The following is a 13,290-nucleotide window of genomic DNA, read 5'->3' on the forward strand; positions in this document are numbered from 1 at the left end:
ATCAGAGCAGACTGGGCTCTTTAAAGTAGAGACACTACATACTGATATACACCTGAACATCAGCAGGAGAGGACTCTTTAAAGTAGAGACACTACATACTGATATACACCTGAACATCAGCAGGAGAGGACTCTTTAAAGTAGAAACACTACAAACTGATATACACCTGAACATCAGCAGGAGAGGACTCTTTAAAGTAGAGACACTACATACTGATATACACCTGAACATCAGCAGGAGAGGACTCTTTAAAGTAGAGACACTACATACTGATATACACCTGAACATCAGCAGGAGAGGACTCTTTAAAGTAGAGACACTACATACTGATATACACCTGAACATCAGCAGGAGAGGACTCTTTAAAGTAGACACACTACATACTGATATACACCTGAACATCAGCAGGAGAGGACTCTTTAAAGTAGAGACACTACATACTGATATACACCTGAACATCAGCAGGAGAGGACTCTTTAAAGTAGAGACACTACATACTGATATACACCTGATCATCAGCAGGAGAGGACTCTTTAAAGTAGAGACACTACATACTGATATACACCTGAACATCAGCAGGAGAGGACTCTTTAAAGTAGAGACACTACATACTGATATACACCTGATCATCAGCAGGAGAGGACTCTTTAAAGTAGAGACACTACATACTGATATACACCTGAACATCAGCAGGAGAGGACTCTTTAAAGTAGAGACACTACATACTGATATACACCTGATCATCAGCAGGAGAGGACTCTTTAAAGTAGAGACACTACATACTGATATACACCTGATCATCAGCAGGAGAGGACTCTTTAAAGTAGAGACACTACATACTGATATACACCTGAACATCAGCAGGAGAGGACTCTTTAAAGTAGAGACACTACATACTGATATACACCTGAACAGCAGCAGGAGAGGACTCTTTAAAGTAGAGACAATACATACTGATATACACCTGAACATCTGCAGGAGAGGGACTCTTTAAAGTAGAGACACTACATACTGATATACACCTGAACATCAGCAGGAGAGGACTCTTTAAAGTAGAGACACTAGTACATACTGATATACACCTGAACATCAACAGGAGAGGACTCTTTAAAGTAGAGACACTACATACTGATATACACCTGATCATCAGCAGGAGAGGACTCTTTAAAGTAGAGACACTACATACTGATATACACCTGAACATCAGCAGGAGAGGACTCTTTAAAGTAGAGACACTACATACTGATATACACCTGAATATCAGCAGGAGAGGACTCTTTAAAGTAGAGACACTACATACTGATATACACCTGAACATCAGCAGGAGATGACTCTTTAAAGTAGAGACACTATATACTGATATACACCTGGACATCAGCAGGAGAGGACTCTTTAAAGTAGAGACACTACATACTGATATACACCTGAACATCAGCAGGAGAGGACTCTTTAAAGTAGAGACACTAGTACATACTGATATACACCTGAACATCAGCAGGAGAGGACTCTTTAAAGTAGAGACACTACATACTGATATACACCTGAACATCAGCAGGAGAGGACTCTTTAAAGTAGAGACACTACATACTGATATACACCTGAACATCAGCAGGAGAGGACTCTTTAAAGTCGAGACACTATATACTGATATACACCTGGACATCAGCAGGAGAGGACTCTTTAAAGTAGAGACACTACATACTGATATACACCTGAACATCAGCAGGAGAGGACTCTTTAAAGTAGAGACACTAGTACATACTGATATACACCTGAACATCAGCAGGAGAGGACTCTTTAAATTAGAGACACTATACTCTATACTGATATACACCTGAACATCAGCAGGAGAGGACTCTTTAAAGTAGAGACACTACATACTGATATACACCTGAACATCAGCAGGAGAGGACTCTTTACAGTAGAGACAATACATACTGATATACACCTGAACATCAGCAGGAGAGGACTCTTTAAAGTAGAGCCACTACATACTGACATACACCTGAACATCAGCAGGAGAGGACTCTTTAAAGTAGAGACACTACATACTGATATACACCTGAACATCAGCAGGAGAGGACTCTTTAAAGTAGAGACACTACATACTGATATACACCTGAACATCAGCAGGAGAGGACTCTTTAAAGTAGAGACACTACATACTGATATACACCTGATCATCAGCAGGAGAGAACTCTTTAAAGTAGAGACACTACATACTGATATAGACCTTAACATCAGAAGAAGAGGACTCTTTAAAGTAGAGACAATACATACTGATATACACCTGAACATCAGCAGGAGAGGACTCTTTAAAGTAGAGACACTACATACTGATATACACCTGAACATCAGCAGGAGAGGACTCTTTAAAGTAGAGACACTACATACTGATATACACCTGAACATCAGCAGGAGAGGACTCTTTACAGTAGAGACAATACATACTGATATACACCTGAACATCAGCAGGAGAGGACTCTTTAAAGTAGAGCCACTACATACTGACATACACCTGAACATCAGCAGGAGAGGACTCTTTAAAGTAGAGACACTACATACTGATATACACCTGAACATCAGCAGGAGAGGACTCTTTAAAGTAGAGACACTACATACTGATATACACCTGAACATCAGCAGGAGAGGACTCTTTAAAGTAGAGACACTACATACTGATATACACCTGAACATCAGCAGGAGAGAACTCTTTAAAGTAGAGACACTACATACTGATATAGACCTTAACATCAGAAGAAGAGGACTCTTTAAAGTAGAGACAATACATACTGATATACACCTGAACATCAGCAGGAGAGGACTCTTTAAAGTAGAGACACTACATACTGATATACACCTGAACATCAGCAGGAGAGGACTCTTTAAAGTAGAGACACTACATACTGATATACACCTGAACATCAGCAGGAGAGAACTCTTTAAAGTATATATACTACATATTGATATACACCTGAACATCAGCAGGAGAGGACTCTTTAAAGTAGAGACACTACATACTGATATAGACCTCAACATCAGCAGGAGAGGACTCTTTAAAGTAGAGACACTACATACTCATATACACCTGAACATCAGCAGGAGAGGACTCTTTAAAGTAGAGACACTAAATACTGATATACACCTGAATATCAGCAGGAGAGGACTCTTTAAAGTAGAGACACTACATACTGATATACACCTGAACATCAGCAGGAGAGGACTCTTTAAAGTAGAGACACTACATACTGATATACACCTGAACATCAGCAGGAGATGACTCTTTAAAGTAGAGACACTATATACTGATATACACCTGAACATCAGCAGGAGAGGACTCTTTAAAGTAGAGACACTACATACTGATATACACCTGAACATCAGCAGGAGAGAACTCTTTAAAGTATATATACTACATATTGATATACACCTGAACATCAGCAGGAGAGGACTCTTTAAAGTAGAGACACTACATACTGATATAGACCTCAACATCAGCAGGAGAGGACTCTTTAAAGTAGAGACACTACATACTCATATACACCTGAACATCAGCAGGAGAGGACTCTTTAAAGTAGAGACACTAAATACTGATATACACCTGAATATCAGCAGGAGAGGACTCTTTAAAGTAGAGACACTACATACTGATATACACCTGAACATCAGCAGGAGAGGACTCTTTAAAGTAGAGACACTACATACTGATATACACCTGAACATCAGCAGGAGATGACTCTTTAAAGTAGAGACACTACATACTGATATACACCTGAACATCAGCAGGAGATGACTCTTTAAAGTAGAGACACTACATACTGATATACACCTGGACATCAGCAGGAGAGGACTCTTTAAAGTAGAGACACTAGTACATACTGATATACACCTGAACATCAGCAGGAGAGGACTCTTTAAAGTAGAGACACTATACTCTATACTGATATACACCTGAACATCAGCAGGAGAGGACTCTTTAAAGTAGAGACACTACATACTGATATACACCTGAACATCAGCAGGAGAGGACTCTTTACAGTAGAGACAATACATACTGATATACACCTGAACATCAGCAGGAGAGGACTCTTTAAAGTAGAGACACTACATACTGACATACACCTGAACATCAGCAGGAGAGGACTCTTTAAAGTAGAGACACTACATACTGATATACACCTGAACATCAGCAGGAGAGGACTCTTAAAGTAGAGACACTACATACTGATATACACCTGAACATCAGCAGGAGAGGACTCTTTAAAGTAGAGACACTACATACTGATATACACCTGAACATCAGCAGGAGAGAACTCTTTAAAGTAGAGACACTACACACTGATATACACCTGAACACCAGCAGGAGAGGACTCTTTAAAGTAGAGACACTACATACTGATATACACCTGAACATCAGCAGGAGAGGACTCTTTAAAGTAGAGAGAATACATACTGATATACACCTGAACATCAGCAGGAGAGGACTCTTTAAAGTAGAGACACTACATACTGATATACACCTGAACATCAGCAGGAGAGGACTCTTTAAAGTAGAGACACTACACACTGATATACACCTGAACATCAGCAGGAGAGGACTCTTTAAAGTAGAGACACTACATACTGATATACACCTGAACATCAGCAGGAGAGGACTCTTTAAGTAGAGACACTACATACTGATATACACCTGGACATCAGCAGGAGAGGACTCTTTAAAGTAGAGACACTACATACTGATATACACCTGAACATCAGCAGGAGAGGACTCTTTAAAGTAGAGACACTACACACTGATATACACCTGAACATCAGCAGGAGAGGACTCTTTAAAGTAGAGACACTATATACTCATATACACCTGATCATCAGCAGGAGAGGACTATTTAAAGTAGAGACACTACACACTGATATACACCTGAACATCAGCAGGAGAGGACTCTTTAAAGTAGAGACACTACACACTAATATACACCTGAACACCAGCAGGAGAGGACTCTTTAAAGTAGAGACACTACATACTGATATACACCTGAACATCAGCAGGAGAGAACTCTTTAAAGTAGAGACACTACATACTGATATAGACGTGAACATCAGCAGGAGAGGACTCTTTAAAGTAGAGACACTACATGCTGATATACACCTGAACATCAGCAGGAGAGGACTCTTTAAAGTAGAGACAATACATACTGATATACACCTGAACATCAGCAGGAGAGGACTCTTTAAAGTAGAGACACTACATACTGATATACACCTGAACATCAGCAGGAGAGGACTCTTTAAAGTAGAGACACTACACACTGATATACACCTTAACATCAGCAGGAGAGGACTCTTTAAAGTAGAGACACTATATACTCATATACACCTGAACATCAGCAGGAGAGGACTATTAAAAGTAGAGACACTACACACTGATATACACCTGAACATCAGCAGGAGAGGACTCTTTAAAGTAGAGACACTACACACTGATATACACTTGAACATCAGCAGGAGAGGACTCTTTAAAGTAGAGACACTATATACTGATATACACCTGAACATCAGCAGGAGAGGACTATTTAAAGTAGAGACACTACATACTGATATACACCTGAACATCAGCAGGAGAGGACTCTTTAAAGTAGAGACACTACACACTGATATACACCTGAACCTCAGCAGGAGAGGACTCTTTAAAGTAGAGACACTACACACTGATATACACCTGAACATCAGCAGGAGAGGACTCTTTAAAATAGAGACACTACATACTGATATACACCTGAACATCAGCAGGAGAGGACTATTTAAAGTAGAGACACTACATACTGATATACACCTGAACATCAGCAGGAGAGGACTCTTTAAAGTAGAGACACTACACACTGATATACACCTGAACATCAGCAGGAGAGGACTCTTTAAAGTAGAGACACTACACACTGATATACACCTGAACATCAGCAGGAGAGGACTCTTTAAAATAGAGACACTACATACTGATATACACCTGAACATCAGCAGGAGAGGACTCTTTAAAGTAGAGACACTACACACTGATATACACCTGAACACCAGCAGGAGAGGACTCTTTAAAGTAGAGACACTACATACTGATATACACCTGAACATCAGCAGGAGAGAACTCTTTAAAGTAGAGACACTACATACTGATATAGACCTGAACATCAGCAGGAGAGGACTCTTTAAAGTAGAGACAATACATACTGATATACACCTGAACATCAGCAGGAGAGGACTCTTTAAAGTAGAGACACTACATACTGATATAAACCTGAACATCAGCAGGAGAGGACTCTTTAAAGTAGAGACACTACATACTGATATACACCTGAACATCAGCAGGAGAGGACTCTTTAAAGTAGAGACACTACATACTGATATACACCTGAACATCAGCAGGAGAGGACTCTTTAAAGTAGAGACACTACACACTGATATACACCTGAACATCAGCAGGAGAGGACTCTTTAAAGTAGAGACACTACATACTGATATACACCTGAACATCAGCAGGAGAGGACTCTTTAAAGTAGAGACACTACATACTGATATACACCTGGACATCAGCAGGAGAGGACTCTTTAAAGTAGAGACACTACATACTGATATACACCTGAACATCAGCAGGAGAGGACTCTTTAAAGTAGAGACACTACACACTGATATACACCTGAACATCAGCAGGATAGGACTCTTTAAAGTAGAGACACTATATACTCATATACACCTGAACATCAGCAGGAGAGGACTATTTAAAGTAGAGACACTACACACTGATATACACCTGAACATCAGCAGGAGAGGACTCTTTAAAGTAGAGACACTACACACTGATATACACCTGAACACCAGCAGGAGAGGACTCTTTAAAGTAGAGACACTACATACTGATATACACCTGAACATCAGCAGGAGAGAACTCTTTAAAGTAGAGACACTACATACTGATATACACCTGAACATCAGCAGGAGAGGACTCTTTAAAGTAGAGACACTACACACTGATATACACCTGAACATCAGCAGGAGAGGACTCTTTAAAGTAGAGACACTACATACTGATATACACCTGAACATCAGCAGGAGAGGACTCTTTAAAGTAGAGACACTACATACTGATATACACCTGGACATCAGCAGGAGAGGACTCTTTAAAGTAGAGACACTACATACACCTGAACATCAGCAGGAGAGGACTCTTTAAAGTAGAGACACTACACACTGATATACACCTGAACATCAGCAGGAGAGGACTCTTTAAAGTAGAGACACTATATACTCATATACACCTGATCATCAGCAGGAGAGGACTATTTAAAGTAGAGACACTACACACTGATATACACCTGAACATCAGCAGGAGAGGACTCTTTAAAGTAGAGACACTACACACTAATATACACCTGAACACCAGCAGGAGAGGACTCTTTAAAGTAGAGACACTATATACTGATATACACCTGAACATCAGCAGGAGAGAACTCTTTAAAGTAGAGACACTACATACTGATATAGACGTGAACATCAGCAGGAGAGGACTCTTTAAAGTAGAGACACTACATGCTGATATACACCTGAACATCAGCAGGAGAGGACTTTTTAAAGTAGAGACAATACATACTGATATACACCTGAACATCAGCAGGAGAGGACTCTTTAAAGTAGAGACACTACATACTGATATACACCTGAACATCAGCAGGAGAGGACTCTTTAAAGTAGAGACACTACACACTGATATACACCTGAACATCAGCAGGAGAGGACTCTTTAAAGTAGAGACACTACACACTGATATACACCTGAACATCAGCAGGAGAGGACTCTTTAAAGTAGAGACACTATATACTGATATACACCTGAACATCAGCAGGAGAGGACTATTTAAAGTAGAGACACTACATACTGATATACACCTGAACATCAGCAGGAGAGGACTCTTTAAAGTAGAGACACTACACACTGATATACACCTGAACACCAGCAGGAGAGGACTCTTTAAAGTAGAGACACTACACACTGATATACACCTGAACATCAGCAGGAGAGGACTCTTTAAAATAGAGACACTACATACTGATATACACCTGAACATCAGCAGGAGAGGACTATTTAAAGTAGAGACACTACACACTGATATACACCTGAACATCAGCAGGAGAGGACTCTTTAAAGTAGAGACACTACACACTGATATACACCTGAACACCAGCAGGAGAGGACTCTTTAAAGTAGAGACACTACATACTGATATACACCTGAACATCAGCAGGAGAGAACTTTTTAAAGTAGAGACACTACATACTGATATAGACCTGAACATCAGCAGGAGAGGACTCTTTAAAGTAGAGACAATACATACTGATATAGACGTGAACATCAGCAGGAGAGGACTCTTTAAAGTAGAGACACTACATACTGATATACACCTGAACATCAGCAGGAGAGGACTCTTTAAAGTAGAGACACTACACACTGATATACACCTGAACATCAGCAGGAGAGGACTCTTTAAAGTAGAGACACTACATACTGATATACACCTGAACACCAGCAGGAGAGGACTCTTTAAAGTAGAGACACTACATACTGATATACACCTGGACATCAGCAGGAGAGGACTCTTTAAAGTAGAGACACTACATACTGATATACACCTGAACATCAGCAGGAGAGGACTCTTTAAAGTAGAGACACTACACACTGATATACACCTGAACATCAGCATGAGAGGACTCTTTAAAGTAGAGACACTACACACTGATATACACCTGAACACCAGCAGGAGAGGACTCTTTAAAGTAGAGACACTACATACTGATATACACCTGAACATCAGCAGGAGAGAACTCTTTAAAGTAGAGACACTACATACTGATATAGACGTGAACATCAGCAGGAGAGGACTCTTTAAAGTAGAGACACTACATGCTTATATACACCTGAACATCAGCAGGAGAGGACTCTTTAAAGTAGAGACACTACATACTGATATACACCTGAACATCAGCAGGAGAGGACTCTTTAAAGTAGAGACAATACATACTGATATACACCTGAACATCAGCAGGAGAGGACTCTTCAAAGTAGAGACACTACACACTGATATACACCTGAACATCAGCAGGAGAGAACTCTTTAAAGTAGAGACACTACATACTGATATAGACGTGAACATCAGCAGGAGAGGACTCTTTAAAGTAGAGACACTACATGCTGATATACACCTGAACATCAGCAGGAGAGGACTCTTTAAAGTAGAGACAATACATACTGATATACACCTGAACATCAGCAGGAGAGGACTCTTTAAAGTAGAGACACTACATACTGATATACACCTGAACATCAGCAGGAGAGGACTCTTTAAAGTATATACATATATATACCAACCCAGTCTCACATCTAAACGTGTAATAACTACGTTGGTCCACAACGTAGGACGTAGTATTTCTACAAAAACGCCTACGTTTTTTTTCACCTTTCATTTCCAATGGCTGGCGTCTATGTCACGTGATCTTCAACTTTCTCTCCGCATAAACAAAAGAATGGCCGAACTTCATTTTATTCTTGGTGTAAAATGCCTATTTTAAGGTTAGTTTGGCCATTAAAATGCGTTTTGATGTCATTTGATGCGAGAAATATGAGTTGTTATTTCAGATTATGTGTGCAGTGGATGTACATGATCTTTAGTTTGCTAGTTATTACGAAGATTACTTCAGGAAATTGTGTCCATTCAACGTTTTCATTGTTACCAAGGTGGTTGCTAGGGATGCTGCTATCGATATTATTTCTGTCATGTTGTGTAACTGTTTAATGGTGTTATCTTTATTGCTACCCCCTTCCCCGTCGATGTATAGTGTTGGTCCACAGCGCAAACATATTAGTTTAACACAATCTGCATCTAAAGATACGTTATTTTCCCCTGTGCAATTCTCCAACCCAGTCTCACATCTCACATCACATCGTCATTAACAAATACCGGAAACAGGCGTAGGCAAGATCCTCAGCTCGGTGATTGGATGGTTTAGCCGCAATGCACGTTGGGAAATGGTGTTTATAAGATGTGAAATCCGGAAACATTTTTAAAAAAGTCATCACATAACGGCATTGTAATACACAGTATGGCTGCATTAAATATTACATATCTGCCGCAGTTCTCTATTTATATAGCCCTGATGAGAAGACTTCTAGACAAACAGGAAGAACTGCCGCCACATAAATACTGTCCTAATTATAATGTGAGTTACACTTTACTTTTAAATTCCCATGTTTTCATCTTTAAATATATCGACATCTCAACTTAACTTTTTACTTCAAGATAATATTCCAAATGAACATCTTTAGACATATTTCACATATTTATGCGACATATTTTCTAAGTATTCCATCTGAGTACTTCTACTTGAACTCAAATACAAGATCTGCGTACTTCTACTTTTACCCAAGTACAATATCTGAGTACTTCTACTTTCACTCAAGTACAATATCTGAGTACTTCTACTTTTACTCAAGTATAAGATCTGAGTACTTCTACTTTTACCCAAGTACAAGATCTGAGTACTTCTACTTTCACTCAAGTACAAGATCTGAGTACTTCTACTTTTACTCAAGCACAAGATCTGAGTACTTCTACTTTTACTCAAGTACAAGATCTGAGTACTTCTACTTTTACAAGTACAAGATCTGAGTACTTCTACTTTTACTCAAGTACAATATCTGAGTACTTCTACTTTTACAAGTACAAGATCTGAGTACTTCTACTTTTACTCAAGTACAATATCTGAATACTTCTACTTTTACCCAAGTACAAGATCTGAGTACTTCTACTTTCACTCAAGTACAAGACCTGAGTACTTCTACTTTTACCCAAGTACAAGATCTGAGTACTTCTACTTTCACTCAAGTACAAGATCTGAGTACTTCTACTTTTACCCAAGTACAAGATCTAAGTACTTCTACTTTCACTCAAGTACAAGATCTGAGTACTTCTACTTTTACTCAAGCACAAGATCTGAGTACTTCTACTTTTACTCAAGTACAAGATCTGAGTACTTCTACTTTTACAAGTACAAGATCTGAGTACTTCTACTTTTACTCAAGTACAATATCTGAGTACTTCTACTTTTACAAGTACAAGATCTGAGTACTTCTACTTTTACTCAAGTACAATATCTGAATACTTCTACTTTTAACCAAGTAAGATCTGAGTACTTCTACTTTCACTCAAGTACAAGACCTGAGTACTTCTACTTTTACCCAAGTACAAGATCTGAGTACTTCTACTTTCACTCAAGTACAAGATCTGAGTACTTCTACTTTTACCCAAGTACAAGATCTGAGTACTTCTACTTTCACTCAAGTACAATATCTGAGTACTTCTACTTTTACTCAAGCACAAGATCTGAGTACTTCTACTTTTACTCAAGTACAAGATCTGAGTACTTCTACTTTTACAAGTACAAGATCTGAGTACTTCTACTTTTACTCAAGTACAATATCTGAGTACTTCTACTTTTACAAGTACAAGATCTGAGTACTTCTACTTTTACTCAAGTACAATATCTGAATACTTCTACTTTTACCCAAGTACAAGATCTGAGTACTTCTACTTTCACTCAAGTACAAGACCTGAGTACTTCTACTTTTACCCAAGTACAAGATCTGAGTACTTCTACTTTCACTCAAGTACAAGATCTGAGTACTTCTACTTTTACTCAAGAACAAGACCTGAGTACTTCTACTTTTACAAGTACAAGATCTGAGTACTTCTACTTTTACTCAAGTACAAGATCTGAATACTTCTACTTTTACCCAAGTACAAGATCTGAGTACTTCTACATTCACTCAAGTACAAGACCTGAGTATTTCTACTTTTACCCAAGTACAAGATCTGAGTACTTCTACTTTCACTCAAGTACCAGACCTGAGTACTTCTACTTTTACTCAAGTACAAGACCTGAGTACTTCTACTTTTACTCGAGTACAAGACCTGAGTACTTCTACTTTTACTCAAGTACAAGACCTGAGTACTTCTACTTTTACTCGAGTACAAGACCTGAGTACTTCTACTTTTACTCAAGTACAAGACCTGAGTACTTCTACTTTTACTCGAGTACAAGACCTGAGTACTTCTACTTTTACTCAAGTACAAGACCTGAGTACTTCTACTTTTACTCGAGTACAAGACCTGAGTACTTCTACTTTTACTCAAGTACAAGACCTGAGTACTTCTACTTTTACTCGAGTACAAGACCTGAGTACTTCTACTTTTACTCAAGTACAAGACCTGAGTACTTCTACTTTTACTCGAGTACAAGACCTGAGTACTTCTACTTTTATTCAAGTACAAGACATGAGTACTTGAGTAAAAGTACTCAGATCTTGTTCTTGAGTAAAAGTAGAAGTACTCAGGTCTTGTTCTTGAGTAAAAATAGAAGTACTCAGATCTTGTACTTAAGTAAAAGTAGAAGTACCAGAGTGTAGGAATACTCTGTTACAGTAAAAGTCCTGCATTCAAAATGTTCCTCAAGTGAAAGTATAAAAGTATTCTCATCAAAATAAAGTGAAAGACAGTAAAAGTAGTCGTTGTGCAGATTGGTCCATTTCAGAATAATATATATGATATGTTTTATAATGATTGATCATGAAAGTGTTCTCAAAGCTGGTGAAGGTGCAGCTAGTTTGAAGTACTTTGTATACTGCAGGGTAGCTGGTGGATTTACTCCAGGTGGAACTAAAGTCTGATTCAACACTTGATTATATTTCACATCATTCATCCACATCTGTGAAGTAACTAAAGGTATTAAATACATGTATTGTATGAACTGTAGTGGAGTAGAAGTACTAAGTACATTAAAATGGAAATATACCTCAAAATGTACTTAAGTACTTGAGTAAATGTAGTTACTTCCCACCTCTGCTGTGAGCTGCCGAGTGAAAGCTGTGTTCAGACGTTGAGAGTTAATGGTTTTTTGAGCGGCCACTAAATGTTACGACCCTCCTTGAACTTTAACGACGACCTCCTGGACGTTAAGAGTCTGAGGAGCTTCAGTTGCAGACAGACACATTCATCTGACTCTGATTCCCGCCATGCAGGAAATAAAGAGACAGGGATTTTGAGAAAGTAAATACGCACTGAGGAAGTTTAGACGTGCTCGATAGAATAACAACTCCTAGCCAACAACTTGTCCTGTGGTCAGACTGTACAACCAAATCATCTCCTGCTAAAAAAGTGAAGCTGAAATATTGTCCTTTTTCTTTTCCCGTCACACT

The sequence above is a fragment of the Gymnodraco acuticeps genome, unplaced genomic scaffold, assembly GCF_902827175.1.
Source record: "Gymnodraco acuticeps unplaced genomic scaffold, fGymAcu1.1, whole genome shotgun sequence".
Lineage (NCBI taxonomy): Eukaryota > Metazoa > Chordata > Actinopteri > Perciformes > Bathydraconidae > Gymnodraco > Gymnodraco acuticeps.